Below are 16,070 nucleotides of genomic sequence, written 5' to 3' on the forward strand. Positions count from 1 at the left end.
CAGCCTCCACCTGGAAACTTGCATAACACAGACATCACAGAGTACAAACAATGCCCCGCATGGTGTGACAAGTAACAGCACCACACGGCAACAATGACCTGGGTCATAACACCCCCTATCTAAAATCAAGCATCTCCACCCTTTAAGAGATGCTGAATCTAGGTCTCTACTCGGGATAGTGCATCGGCCACAATATTATCAGCCCCTCGGAGATGATGAATGTCAATGTTAAAGTCCTGCAGCAATAAGGACCAACGCATAAGGCGCTGGTTGTTATTTCGCATGCGAGAAAAGGAAGACCAGGGATTGTGGTCAGTATAAACAACAGTTGGTGCGGGGCTGGAACTGACATACACTTCAAAATGTTGGAGGGCCAAAAGTAACGCTAGAGTCTCCTTCTCAATTGTACTGTAATTCATCTGATGCTTATTGAACTTTTTGAGAAGTAGCACACTGGGTGATCAATTCCCCGGTCATCCTCCTGCAAAAGTACAGCACCTGTACCATAAGCACTGGCATCCACCTCTAACTTGAACGCGCGAGTAAAATCAGGGGCACCTAACACTGGGGCACTGCACAACAGGGCTTTGGCTGAGTCAAATGCTTCCTGACAGTCAGAGTTCCACAAAAAGAGGTGTGACGGACTTGTCAACGCAGTCAAGGGAGTAACCACTGTGGCAAAATTTTGCAGAACCCACGGTAGTAGCCACACATACCCAGAAAAGCAGCGAAGTTGACGCCGTGTTGTTGGTACTGGGAAATCCAAAATGGCCTGGACTTTGGCCGTGAGAGGGCGTACCTGCCCCTGTCCCACCTGTTTCCCCAGATAGGTAACCACAGCTTTGCCGAACTCGCACTTGGCAAGATTCACTGTCAAACAGGCATCCTTCAACCGGGCAAAAACTTCCCATAGCGTGTCCATGTGCTCTGGCCATGTTGGTGAATAAACTACAATATCATCTAAGTAAACCTCACAGCCATGGACACCCAATAGCACCGTATTCATCAGTCTTTGGAACGTGGCGGAGCATTTCTTAACCCAAACGGCATCACAGTATATTGCAGGAAGTGGTCTGGTGTCACAAAGCAGAGATCTCAGCCGCCCGTTGTGAAAGGGCACCTGCCAATAACCTTTCAAAAGATCCAGCTTTGTGACAAATCTGGCTGACCCCACCCTATCTACGCAGTCATCCATACGTGGGAGCGGAAAAGAGTCTGGTTTAGTGACGGCATTTACTTTGCGGTAATCATTACAGAAGCGTGGAGTTTGGTCAGATTTAGGCACCAAAAGGGTAGGTGAACTCCAGGGGCTGAAGCTAGGGACCGCAAAACCATTCTTCAGCAAGTATTCCACCTCCTTCTTCATAACAGCCCGCTTTACTGGGTTGACCGGTAGGCATGCTGCTTAATGGGCCTGTGGTCACCAACATCTATATCATGCTCAAGCACGGTGGTTTGAGTCGGTTTGTCACTAAAAAGCATGGTATGGCCACAAATCAGACTATATATGTCCTGCTTGTGGGGCTCATCCAAGTAAAACAAATGAGCCTTAAGATCCTCCAGGATTTTAGAATTCTCTAAGCGTGCCCCAGAACTTGGTTCCTGGTGCTCATGCAACCCATCCACCTCAGGTTGGTAGGAGGGTGATCCCACCGTCACAACAGGGGAGCCCATGTTGGTATGAGTCTTTTCACGGACCACATATTTCTTTAACATGTTGATGTGACAGACCCGGGACTTTTTCCGCCTATCTGGGGTTTTAATCAGATAATCTGTGTCACTGATTCGGCGCTCAACCTCATAAGGACCACTGAAGCGAGCTTGAAGACATGAACCCACAACTGGTAGGAAAACCAAAACATGCTCACCAGGCAGAAAGGTACGCTTGAGGGTTTTCCTATCATACCTCTCCTTCATATTACTCTGGGCATTAGAAAGCGAGCTACGTGCCAACTCACACGCAGCGTGCAACCTCTCCCTAAACGAACTCACATAATCAAGTACATTGTGCGCGGGTCTCGGCTGGTCTGCAAGCCACCTCTCCTGGAGCAGGCGTGAGGGTCCACGCACAGTGTGCCCAAAACCAACTCTGCCGGGCTAAAACCCAGGGACTCCTGTGTGGCTTCTCGAATGGCAAACAACAACAATGGCAGGCCCACATCCCATTCTGCATCAGTTTCAACACAGTACTTCCGCAACATGGCCTTTAGAGTCTGGTGGAATCGCTCCAATGCCCCTGAGTTTCTGGGTGATAAGCACTAGACACCCGGTGCTTAACAGACAGTTCAGACATAACTTGAGCAAAAACCCTAGACAGGAAATTAGATCCCTGGTCGGTTTGAATGTATTTCGGTAACCCAAATGTAGAAAAAAACTGAACTAGTGCTTTCACAACGGCCTTTGCCCTGAGCGATCGCAGGGGAATAGCTTCTGGAAACCGTGTAGCCGCACACATTATGGTAAGTACATACTGGTAACCTGCCTTGGTCTTCGGCAAGGGCCCTACACAGTCCACTATGACATGTTCGAAGGGCTCACCTATTGCAGGGATAGGATGTAAAGGGGCAGGAGGGATGACCTGATTGGGCTTGCCAGACACCTGACAAACATGACAGGACCGACAATAAAGAGCCACATCAGATTTAAGCCCTGGCCAAAAAAAATAGCGGAGCACTCTGTCATACGTTTTTCTAATCCCTAAGTGGCCTGACAGATGATGCTCATGGGCAAGACTCAAAACCTGGGGTCGGTACTCCGTCGGCACCACAACCTGAGTGACCACATCACCCTCTAACCCAGACACCGGAGTCCACTTGCGCAACAGAACCCCGTGGTCAAATTGGTGGGGACTTGGGACCAGGTGCAGCCACCTGCTGCAAGGCAGCAGAACGGCAGGCAGACAAAGTATCATCAGACTGTTGAGCCTCAACGAGCTGCTCCCTGTTCACCGCCAAACACAAGTCCTCTGATACTACACTAAAAACCTTAGATTTCTCATCGTCTACCTCCGGGGAAGGGCTATTATGTGAGTCAGAACCATCCAAGAACGTCTCAGATATGTCCACCACGTCACTAAGGAGACGAGCCTGAGCACGTGTAACCACACATGCTGGGAAAACTGTGGAGTCGCCAAGTCCAGAAGAGGGATGACACAAAATATCCGGATTAGGACATTCAGTGACTTCAGGAGTGGCCGGAAACACCTTTCCCCCAGCCAAGTCGTTTCCCAGAATAAGATCAATGCCTTCAATTGGCAGCTGATCTTGCACCCCCACCCGCACTATGCCCGATACAAAGGGCGAGGACAAGGTAACAGTATGAAGCGGCATGCGCAAAATACTCATCTTAATTCCCCACACCAACAAATCAGAGCCACAATACGACTGCTGAGAGAAAGGCACAATTCCACGCGCGGCGCCACGGAATGCTTTGCCCCGTATCCCTTAATATGGTGATTGGAACCTGGTCCGCAGGATCACCAGACAGTGACAAAGAACCCACAGAGACAAAAGGTCTGAACACCTCATCTATCGCCACCGGGAGAACCCCATCCGGCACTGGCCCAGGGCGGTCCACAGTAGAACAACACTGCACCGGCCCCACCCCAGATGTGGTTTTAGTCTGCGATACCTCCTTTGTCCTTAGCACTGGACAAAAAGCAATGAGGTGACCGAGCTCATGACAATAGAAACACCTGCGGTCCCCACCCGCCACTGTAGGACTACGCCGTGAAAGCGGGGAGATCGTGCCCCTCCACCCCAGGCAAAACTCTAGGGCCCCGACGCGGTGGAGGCGAAAAACCACTCTTGTGAGTCAAGGCAAACTCATCCGCCAGGACTGCTGCCTTTGCAAGGAGTCAACTTTCTGTTCGTTTAAATAAACAACAACCCGCTCTGGCAGGCACCCCTTAAAGTCCTCCAACAGCATCAAATCCCTCAACTGTGCAAACTCCTTAACCTTGCTAGCCTGACACCACTTATCAAAAAGCAGACCTTTCTCACGCGCGAACTCCACATAAGTCTGGCTAGCCCCTCTCTCACACTGCCGAAATTTCTGACGGCACGCTTCTGGCACCAACTCAAAAGCACGCAACACACAGTAGCCTTAACAACATCATAATCCAAACTATCAGCTGCCGAGACTAGCACACACCTCCTGAGCCCTACCCACCAGCCGACATTGCAGCAGCAAGGCCCAGACCTCCTCCGGCCATTTCAACGCAGTAGCAACACGCTCAAAAGCAGCAAAGAACGAATCCACCTCAGACTCACTAAAGGGTGGCACCAATTTAATGTGCTTACCCACATCAAAATCTCGATGTGGAGCTTGGGTGAGACCAGGTGTGGGTGGCGCAGGGTAGGGCTACGTGGCGGAGGGTGGCGTTCCAGCTCTAGCGCTCTCACCCGAAGGTGCATCGCCTCCACCTCCAACTTGCGATTACTCAACTCCACCTCCTTAATGCGGAGCATCAGCTGAAGCTCCTCAGCTGACGTCCCCACCGTAGGAATAGGAGGAGCCACAGAAGAAGAGGTTACAGGAGGAGTAGGGGAAAGAGCAGATAAAGGAGCTAGCGGCTCCACAGCAGCCTCGCCCGCCCCACTTGCAACTGCCACACCCGCCAACAGGCCCCGCTCACCTAAGGCCTCAGCGATAAGCCGCCGCAAGTCGTCCTTCTTCACCACCACTGGAGCATGCACATCAAAATGGCTGGCAAGCAGCAGCAAATCCTCCTTCCTACACCTGTTCAACTGCTGCAAGGTAGGAGCCTTAGCGAACTTATCCAAATCAAACTCCATTTGCGGCCAACAACACAAACCAGCCACCAAACAATAGGCACACAAAGCAACAAACACCCCCACGCCTACACGAACCCCACAAAACACAAACGGGCAAGGACGAGCCCCCAATTATGTTACACACCGGCCCGGGGGCGCTGGAGTGCAACACAAGAAAAAAATAATAAAAGAAGTAAATCACACAGCCACAGCTTTACAATGACTAGTCGTTTTATTAACTTGACAGGTAGCGAGCGTCAGGGTGGGCATGGCCAAAACAACAAACAAAACACACTGGAAATAAATCAGAACTAACTTACCTATAGTGAGTCAACCCCAAAAGAAAAATACAAACCTCTAACCTGTCTCCCTACCCGAAACAGGAGAAAAAGGTTGTAAAAGAAATGGCTTCCCACCCCTACAGCTACCATGTCCAGATAAACGACTCTCTACACTGTTTTTACTGCAGCCTAGCTCTGTCACACGGCACGAAGGGCCCCAACCGCGCAGCTCACTGGAAACAGGAAGTAGGAGGAGACTGCCGGCCCAGTCAGGTCCCAATTTGTAGCTGGCCTCATTCCCTCTTCCACCAATGGTCAGCCTCCACCTGGAAACTTGCATAACACAGACATCACAGAGTACAAACAATGCCCCCGCATGGTGTGACAAGTAACAGCACCACACGGCAACAATGACCTGGGTCATAACACCGATAGATCTTCAACTTCTTATAAGTGTCTCCCAGCGCAATTCTTAGCATATTTTGGTTCCTTCAACTGGTCCGTCAGGTTATTGTCTCCCCAGAAACACCTTCCTTGTGCTTTTGGAAATCTGTTTTTTCCTATTTCTGGTGTCGTTTTTCCTATTTCTGTTTTGTTTTTTTCCTATTTCCATTGTCATTTTTCCTATTTCCGTTGTGTTTTGTATGCTTTTGCAGCGTTTTTCTTATTGCTGGTGTTTTCTTAAGTTGCAGTCCGTTTGGCCTCCCAAGGCCACCGTACAGAGCAGATAAATGTTGGTTCAAAGACAGTTTTATTAGTAGATGGGAATGAGATTTGGAGAGCAGATGAATGTCAGAGGAGAATGACTGAGTCCGGAGAAGTATAGGAGATGAGTGGCTGACTGTTATCAGAGTGAACAGAGGACATACAGGCTAGGACTGGTTGATGAGGAGCAGAGGAACCAGAACAAACTGTGATCTTGAGTCACAGACAAATTAAGTTTCTTTATTTGTTTCAAATAACACAAAGAGTTGAAAAAAATAAGGTGGCTGTTGCATAGCTACCAGCGGAGTGGGTACAACAATCTGGTTAGAGTCAAGCGGACTGACACAGTACACACAAAGAAATGATAAGGAAAGAAACAGTGTTGTTTCCATTCTTTTCTCTGCATCTCACTCAATACAAGTAAACGATAGGTGTGGCTGTTACCTTCAGTTCAAGAATGTTTGTAGACATTGTCATTTAGAATATGAATAGAGTTTAATACAGGCTGAGGTTGTATTTTGAATATCATTGCAGTAAAAAAGTGTTTTGTTTTCTGAATGATAATGTGATTCTGCATGATCACGTGTTGTCACATGGGTAAATCCTGTGTTTTCTAATGTATCTACAGCATGGATCAGATCCCCATTCAAGAATATCAGGGTGCGAAGATGCTTCCAAGGAAACCATTAGTTTTCTTTGTCTTGCTATGCGTCACTACCATTGGAGTTTTTTCTAGATCTTCATGGATTCTAACTGTGTACCAGGATTCCTTCTTCCCTCAGAATGGAAGTGTTTGTGCCTGCAACAAATGTTTAATGGAACATGACCAATGGCTTAGTGAACGTACGAAAGAATCTCCTGAGCCATTTTTATCACCCACAAACAATATCTCAGAGGATACATTTAACTGGTGGAAGGTAAATGTCAACTTTAATATTTTAAAAGACGCATAATTGTGAAGTTATAATTTATATTTCAGTTGCTCTTAAGAGAAACACTTGAATTTATTGTAATTTATTTAGAATTATTTATCAGAAACATGTAATATATATATTAAATATATTTTGCTGAAAAACGCAAAAAAACTATACAATGTTTTCGAGAAGTCTGTACACGCAAATTTATTTTGCATAACAGAGTCAAACCTTTTCCAATATCATGACTGACTTCAAAGACAATAAGTGATTGTCATCTTTTTACTCTATGTACAGTGCTAATGGGAAAAATAATTTTTTTTTATAATTTATACTATCAGATTAATCTGGCATTACAAAATAGCTAATGAAATCAACAATTTAAGTAATTTCTAGGTGATGTGTTACAGTGTTTGTCATTCTATTCTACAAAGTTAAAAAACATACTTTTGTTATGTCAGCGCATACAGTATGACAGACGCAACTTCGCTTTCTACAATAAAATAGTGGACAAGGTGTTTCAGATCTTCCCAACCAAAGTCAATTTTACAAGATCCAGCCCAGACCTTTGCAGGACTTGTGCTGTGGTTGGGAATTCTGGCAATCTCAATGGATCACATTATGGACCACTGATTGACTTTCATGATATTGTCATAAGGTGAGAGTAAAACACAAACACAGTAAAAGCTTTAAACCTTTTAAAGTCTTCATGCATGCATTACCTCTAAACACCTGTAAGAATTGCTAAAACCTCAAGATATTTTCTTTCCCTACAAAGTTACCTTCACTTTATATGTATCAGAGAATACATGATGAATGTGTACAATATATTCTCTATCCTATTTAGAATAAACCGTGCCCCTACAAAAGGCTTTGAAAGAGATGTTGGAAACAAAACAACATACCATGTGATGTACCCAAACAGTTTTAGAAATTTGGACAACACCACTCATCTTTTGTTTTTTCCATTCAAAATCTATGATTTACAGTGGTTAATCCGGTTCTTTACTCAAAGGTATGTGTTTTAGAGACGAAATATGTTTATTTAGTTTTGTATTTGGATAAAAAATTCTTAAATTTAACATTTATGATTTTGACAAATACCTGTACGGGAAAATACAGCTTGAATGTACAACTGCAAGAATCTGTTTGAATCCTGAATTTTCTATACTTTTATATACATATGACCTAAAACATCAGCTGATTTTCTAAAAATAAAAATGAATGAAGAAAAGACAACCCAAAATAACCAAATGTAATATGTAATATTACATGCAGTTATGCTCACAAGTCTACAGAGAATTATACCTTTTCTTAAAAATTATTTTACCTCTGTACACCACCACAGTGAACTGAGCAGCCTCTGTCTGCAATTACATGCAGAAGTACAGAGTATGAGGCTTAATTTGAAGGGTTTAACAACAGTATTGTGTCTGTGAAGGTTCTCGGTCATCCAGGTCATCGCAGTCTAAGGAGCTTGGAAAGAAAAGCGTCTGGACTTCTTCAAGTTGCTTGAAGACATTTCACCTCTCATCCGAGAGGCTTCTTCAGTTCTAAGGTCAAATGGTGGAGAGTCCCAGATTTAAGTCCTAGGGGAGTGTCCCCCAAGAGGGTCATGAACCCCCTGTTGATCCTCTACCTAATCACATGAGCCAAGGTGTGAAAACGGGTGTAGGTCATAATCAGCCAAGGTTTCTGGTGAACCCGCTGTGAAACCTAGCCCCATCCTATCACATGATTTCCTGAGGTCAACAGGCCCAGGATGTGAGGGCCTACATACAAACCTTCTGAAATGGCCTTCCCAAATCCTGAACCTCAACCATATTGAAAATCTGTAATATGAAGCAGGTCTGTAGTTGGAAACCAATTAATTTAAATGAACTATACCCCTACTGCCAAGAAGGGTGGTCAAATGTCCAGACAAAATTATAGCAGAAGCTCGTGATTGCTGTCAAAAGCATCTGCTCATCCAACTTGCAATATTATAATACTATAATTAAAATGTTATAAATTATAATATTAGTAGGGGTGTGTTATCTAGAATTTTACCCGATATGTATTCTTTTAAAACTGTGAAATAGAGAAAATCCCAAAATAAATGTAAACTTCTGTATCTAATTCTTGTTTTTCAAAATCATTAAAGATGTATACTATACAATCATTCCACCTTGGAAAAAGAACAGTTCAGAGAAAACATTAAAAGCCCAAACTTACCATGGGATTCATGACCATGATGGGTGTGTGTAAACGAATGAGAAAACAAACAAACAAAAGGCTCCAACACATTTTGAAGTGTAGTTGTATTTTGAAGTTTGGACTTATCCCTTGGTATATTCAACAGGCAAGAAGAAACTGCTAAATCGGGTTTAAACTCTAACAAGGATTTGGTGAGTAGTATGACTTAGAATAGATTCAGATTATGATATGTTATTAAGTAAGAATAGTACTTTTTTTAACTGTCACATTGAAGTCTAATATTAACCTTTAACAGGTGATGATCCTTAGTCCAGCTTTCATGAAATATGTCCATCAGATCTGGCTAAAACAGAAGGGCAGGTATCCATCCACTGGCTTTATTACTTTGGTCCTAAGCCTGCACATGTGTGATGAGGTAGGTTCATGAAGTAGATACCATAATTCATAATTACCTGTTCATAATTAGGTCCATTGGTGTTAAATGAGAGCACAGACCTGATTTCTAACTTCAACACCCTTTCCAAAGGTTACATCTCACACTCTTGTAATAAGTCATTTCCTATTATAAAAACAGCAGTGAATGGGATTGAAACTGACTGGGAAACTGAACTACAAATCAACATTCTGTATGCTTTCTGGAAAGAGACTCTGAGTGCTGTTAATTTGTACTTCAGTTGTGCCAGACTCTTTTAAAAAACAGTTTACATATGGCATTATTTTTGTGTCTCTATTCTGAGCGCACGTAAAAAAAATTTGCAATAGCAAATCTTGAATTTTGAAGCGAAAATTATTCCCAAATTATCCATTTTCGGTTATTATGTTTAATTATTTTATTGTAAAATCAACACGTTCTCACTCCCAAAGCGTAACATTTTATGCTAGGTGACAAATCGTCAACATATTACGTTTTCGGGCACCCAACGCGTTCCTACGTGACGACATCGGAAAACTGCGGACACATGAGAACCGTTTGGAATCACTCTACAGATCTTTGCTTTTTCCCTTAAAATCGCTTGGGAAAACACTCTTTCACGTCATTAAAGTGCTGGTTAAGGTTAGGAATAAGGTTATGGTTAGGTTTAGGGATAAGGTTAGGTTTAGGTTTAGGGATACGGTTATGGTTAGGTTTAGGGATAAGGTTATGGTTAGGTTTAGGGATAAGGTTAGGTTTAGGCGTAGGGATACGGTTATGGTTAAGGTTAGGAATAAGGTTATGGTTAAGGTTACAAATAAGATTATGGTTAGGCTTAGAGATAAGGTTAGGTTAGGTTTATGGCTGCAATACAGGGCTGGAACCCGCCGCGTACCATAACAACGTGGAAGGTCACCTTTCGCGTTCCTCAGGAACGCCGCGGGACGTGACAAAACGTCGGGATGTTACGCCTCGGGAGTGAGAACAGGCTCTGTAAAATATATACTTTTTCAAGACCACTGTTGGTTTTAATCTCGTTTAAACCAAACCACTCCACTGGATTTAGCAACATTCTGGACAGTGTTTCCAGAATGCAGTAGCTAGTGAGCTGATTGGAGACCATAACAGCCAATCAGAATTTTTGAATCAGAATACAAGTCTGTGATTGGTTGGCTTTGTGGTACACTTATAACGGTGTACAGAGAGTTGAGCGTGCGTGGAGCAGAGATGTTTTGAGCACAAACGACACACTGAGAGCAGGTCCACAGATGTCTGTCAGCTTGCAAAATTTTTCTTTTTAATTTTTCTTTTATAAATTTTTCAAATTTATTTCTGACATTTTGGGCTCAGTCTATCTCCTGACATAATTTTGGTATGTCCCCTGGTGAACTACATACATCCATTCAGAATAATATTATTACCTTTCCCTCTCTGATAGCTCAGAGGACTTTGTTTATTTATTTATGTTCTTGTGGAAATCATCTCTGCCTCCCTTACCGCTTGGTTGCATGACATTTTATTTCTATTGAATTGAGTTAGAGGCTGCTCCTGTCAATTATTTTATTGTCACTGGAGCCCTCTGCTTAACTACTTCAACCAGCTACCCTCTAGTGAGTTGGCTGCACAATGTCATTTCGTTGCTCACCTAATCATGGCCTGGTATACTGATTACACAGATGCACACATCAGAGCTACAAAAATGGAAGCATCTGAGGAAAGCACGTTGGTAGGAATGATCGGAGGCAAATTTCATTTCAAAAGACTACCCGACGGAAGCCTTGATAGAAGCATGGTTTGTGCAAACTGTGCAAAAAGGAGTTTGCATACCACCGAAGTACTTCAACCTCACGGTACCATCTAAATGCAAAATATGTTGGAGCGAGCACAGAAACTGTGGGAGCTGTTAGCGCTAGCAGTCCCAGTCGGCAGCTCAAACTTGATGAAATGATTGGCTTCAGGACCAAAATTAGTAAGTCAAGAGTGGAATTTGATGCTGGATATGGTTTCTTGTCTACTAAAGAATCAAGAGGCTGTTTTTTCTGCTTTAGACAAACAAAAGCACAAGCTAGTCATTTTAACTCCATCAGAGCTGGTAAAACTCCAAAAGATGGCGACTGTCTTTGAGCCATGCAGGTAAATAAAACTATTTTTTAACTTATTGTTACTGTTTCTTCAAAAAGCTCTATAGTTGACAGTTATTGTGTAGATTAATAATTACTTTCTTGAACTGTCTACTACAGGTTTGTGACTGAGCTTCTTGCAGGTGAGACATATGTCTCATTTGGTTTTACCTGCTTTCTGCCACCTGCATCACACCATGGAGGTCTCAATGACTCAAACTACATGGTGAAATTTAAGACTGCCTTCACAAAGGACCTATCCCAACATGTGGCTCAAGATAGCAACTGTGCTTGAACTACACTTTAAGGATTTAAAGTATTTTGCAAGGGGTTTAGACCAGCCTTGAGGCCTGCTGCAGGAACAGTGTAAAGATGCCACCACAAAGGAGCCAGCAAAGACAAAGAGCCTCCTCCTCTCTTCATTGTCTTTAGACTCAGAATTAGATGAGGAAGCCCTGTGTAACAGGGCCCTGAGTTTGTACAGAGCAGAATCCACCATCAGCGAGAAAGACTGCCTGCTGCAGTGGTGGGTCCAGTCGAGCAGGGACCCACCCACAGGTGTCTGCCCTGGCCCACAAGTATTTACAATATTACAATAGTATTACAATATTTTTATTTCTCTGTTTTGAATTGAAATGCAGTTTAACTGCTTTTTATTTTTTTCCAGAAATTAAAATAGCTTGAGTTTACAATATTCATGCCCATGTCTATTATTTGATTCTGTCGCACACTAAAACCCTTTAATAAAAATAAAAAAAATTTTAAAAAACCATTTGCGATTAATTGAGATCAATTAATTACAAAGCCTGTAATTAATTATTGTATAATTAATTCATGTTGTATTAATTATTTTTTAAATCGAGTCCCACCCCTAATATTTATGTGTGTGTGTGTGTGTGTGTGTGTGTGTGTGTGTGTGAAAAAAAAATCACCAACACTACATTAAGGTAAAGCATAGTAATGAAATCTATAGTGCCTATAATCTATAATGATTATTAAGCTAAAGAGATCCGAGATTAATTATCTTCTTTTGTGCGTCTCCAGGTTAGTGTGTTTGGATTTGGAGCAGACAAGAATGGAAACTGGAACCATTACTATGAGCCATTAAGAAACAAGCGTCTGCGAACTGGACAACATCCCGGAAAGCTGGAATATCAGTTCATTGTGAAACTTCATGAGCAACAGAAAATTAATTTTTTCAGAGGATGGTAATCGTTCCTCTTTTTTATCTCTCTCAGGAGCATTAAGATAAGCAGTCCTCAAAACTTTAGAATTAAAATACTTTAGAATAGTAGATGTATATGTCTCTTCTTTGGTTGTTTGTTGAGCATCAGAGATGACTTATTTCTGGAAGTGTTTGCAGAGAATAAAGTCTTGTCACTACACTACCACACAAAACATGTTGTCCATTCTGTTTAGAAAATGTTTTTTCTCTTGTCTGTTAAGTTATTCTTTAACATTCTTTGTCCAGTATATCCACTATCTCTCCTCTGCACCTGTTCAAATGATTTCAATCTTGCCTCTCTAACTGCTCTACCTGAACTGTCCCTCTCATATACTCAGTTCTAATCCTGCCCTACTGTGTTTCTCCCAACATCATCCTAACATTTGAAGCTGGAGTACCCGGACAGAACCCATGGTATACATGGGAAGAACATACACTCCACACAAAAGCACAGTGGGCCACATGGTGACATGGTGGTTAGCAATTTGCCCAAAAACATGAAGATTGAAGCATAAAGGGCTTGAATCCATCTGGCCTGGGCCTTTCTTTGTGGAATTTGCACGATTCAGTAAAGACAGTGGAAAATCACACTGCCACTCCATACACCCAGACAATGAAAGATTTTGAATTAATAAAAAATATCCTTTTATTCTGCAAACTCACCACAGAGCATCATGTACCCCCAACACACTCTGTCAAGTGTAAAGTGCTGGGTTGTTTTTCAGGAATTAGGCTTGGTCCTTTAGTTCCAATGAAAGGAACTCTTGATATTTTAGCATACCAAGACACTTTGGACAATTTCATGCTTCCAAACTTTGGGGATGGCCCCTTTCTGTTCCAAAATGAATGTGCAAGCCAGTCAACCTCTTCTACACAAAACTAAGTCTTTATGGAACTTGTTTTGTGCACAGACTGCTGACCCCAACAAACACCTTTGGTGTTTTTCCAGGGGAATCAGAATGGGGACTGCAAGCTAGGCCTTCATCTCCAACATCAGTATCTCACCTCACAAATGTGTTTCTGGAAAAATGGTCAACAGTTCCCCAAAAGATACCCCTAAACCTTGTGAAAAGCCTTTTCAGAAGAATGGGATGTCACTCAAGTTCATATGCATGTGAAGGCAGACGAGTGGACAGGGAGTGTATGTAGTGTATGTTTTTATTATATTGCTTTTCATTGTTCAGTCATACATTTTGGGCTGTATAGTGTAACCATATTTTGAAAAATGTTATAAAAATAAACATTTTTAGTGTTGTACCCTACTGAAAGCATTATGTTAATACTTAGCAGACTCATCTTTGGAAGTAAAGTCCGTATGCTTTCCCCACATTTGTCATTACCGGTAGGTGAAATGAAAACATGTTCCTTTTATTGTATACTTGTTATGAGGCAATGACTCTGTTATCTTACAAGCCGAGCAATAACAAATAATCACACACACATAAAAGCAACAAACACAATTTTCTTATACAAAATAACTAAAATAACTAATAATTTAAGTGACTTAAATATATAAAGTACATTCCCGGGTCCATCTATGTCAGAGATGATTAAGATGGGTGGCTAATATGTATTCCACCATCCAGCTGGGGCCTTTCGTGCAGAATTCTTCCTCAAACATTGACATCAGTATGCTTTCAAAAATAACGTTGTGGAGATCTTGAGCGAGCTTGTTGGTTTTACACATCATGAAATGTTTGTGTGACACATTGGTAATGAGACACCTTGTCAAAGAATCGTTTCCAGCAAGCAAAGAAAGACACAACTCAAACATGTATATACATGGGTGATCTCAGTGGAGACTCACACTGAGACATCAGTCCCCTCTGTATTTATACACTGATTCTTCCTAAAATATGTCAGGTCGGTGCCCCTTGTGTGTAAAACAACTCCTTACAAGGTGATAAGCATGAAACATATGTTCAAACAGTTAAAAATAGGAACTGGTCAAGCTTATCTCAGCAAACTCAGCAAGGGTGGAGGCACCTGTGGTATTTCCTCATGCAAGCTTTGTCATGAAACACAATGTATGCAGGAGTTTAAATGAAGCTAAACAACTAGGGATTTTTAACTACAATAGAGCAGAATACATATAAAAATCCTTTAACATTCCCTCCTGTTTTAGCTCATTTAAACATGTTTCACACTTTGTTTCAGAACTTGCATCTAGCATTTTCAAACATGTCATCATTATGTGTTACTTATATTGCAATCTAGCTTTACAGGTCGTCTTTAAGATTTTCTTCTTACACATAGACATCTTCGTCTTCAAAGTTATCTTCACTGTTACTCAGATCATTTTTGTCATCCATCGGTACAGTAACATAAGCTGTCAATGATGTGGAAATCATTTTAGAAATCATCTTCCTGAGACAGGGGAGAATACATGTGGAGAATACACAGAATAATATAAGTAAGAGTCCTATGAATATTAGACCTTTATACAGCAAAACAGTCCACGAGCCACTTAGCAATCATTTCAACCAATCTGTACCTCTGTCTACATATTCCTTTTGACTGCACATTCTGAAGCTGTTTTAGAACTTTTAATGCATCCGTCATGTTACTAGAATGTATGTTGTCAGGTATGTAAGTGCAACAGGTGGTGTTAAAAAGCACACATAATCCTCCTTTTTCAGCCAGCACAATATCAAGTGCTACTTGATGTTGCATGATCATTATTCGCAGGGCATCTATCTCCTCGTTCTGCTGGTCGTTGATTTGACATGATGCGTTCAGGAACAGCCCAAACCGGTAGTTCAATGTCTCGATCCTCAGCGCATTTTTTCCTGTGCCCACCCACGGAAAGAGTGAGTGCAGCACTTTCTGTCCTGTAGTCCAAAGCTTGAATTCCTGTGGGATGTCAAATCAAATCAAATCAAATCACCTTTATTGTCACGTCACATGTGCAGGTACACTGGTACAGTACATGCGAGTGAAATTCTTGTGTGCGAGCTTCACAAGCAACAGAGTTGTGCAAAATACAATAACGTGCGACAGCAAAATATAAAAATGGTTAATCTAAAAAGTAATAAATATATGTACCATATATAAAGGTATATACATTACTGAATGTGTGTACTAAATATGTTTTTCTACGTGTGTGTGTGTGTGTGTGAGTGTGTATATACATGTTTTACAAATGAAATAGAGTAAACAATAAAATAAGATATATAAAATATAAAATATACAGAGGTAGGTATGTGCAAAACAGTGGCATTAATGTACAGTATGGAGTGCATAATGTTGAAGTTCCAGTAGTGAGGGTGAGGTGTCTATGACGTGTTCAGCAGTCTGATGGCCTGGTGGAAAAAGCTGTCTCTCAGTCTGCTGGTACGGGACCGGATGCTGCAGAACCTCCTTCCTGATGGAAGTAGTCTGAAGAGTTTATGACTGGGGTGACTGGAGTCCTTGATGATCCTCCCGCTTTCCTCAGGCACCG

At 42.1% G+C, this 16,070-nt stretch overlaps 1 pseudogene; it reads left to right on the forward strand.

Annotated features, from left to right (window-relative positions):
• The first annotated feature begins 6,576 nt into the window (after window positions 1-6,576).
• Window positions 6,577-12,615, forward strand: LOC120432727 (annotated as a pseudogene).
• The last annotated feature ends 3,455 nt before the right edge of the window (window positions 12,616-16,070 follow it).

The sequence above is a fragment of the Oreochromis aureus genome, linkage group 22 (genome assembly GCF_013358895.1).
Source record: "Oreochromis aureus strain Israel breed Guangdong linkage group 22, ZZ_aureus, whole genome shotgun sequence".
NCBI classification, from domain to species: domain Eukaryota; kingdom Metazoa; phylum Chordata; class Actinopteri; order Cichliformes; family Cichlidae; genus Oreochromis; species Oreochromis aureus.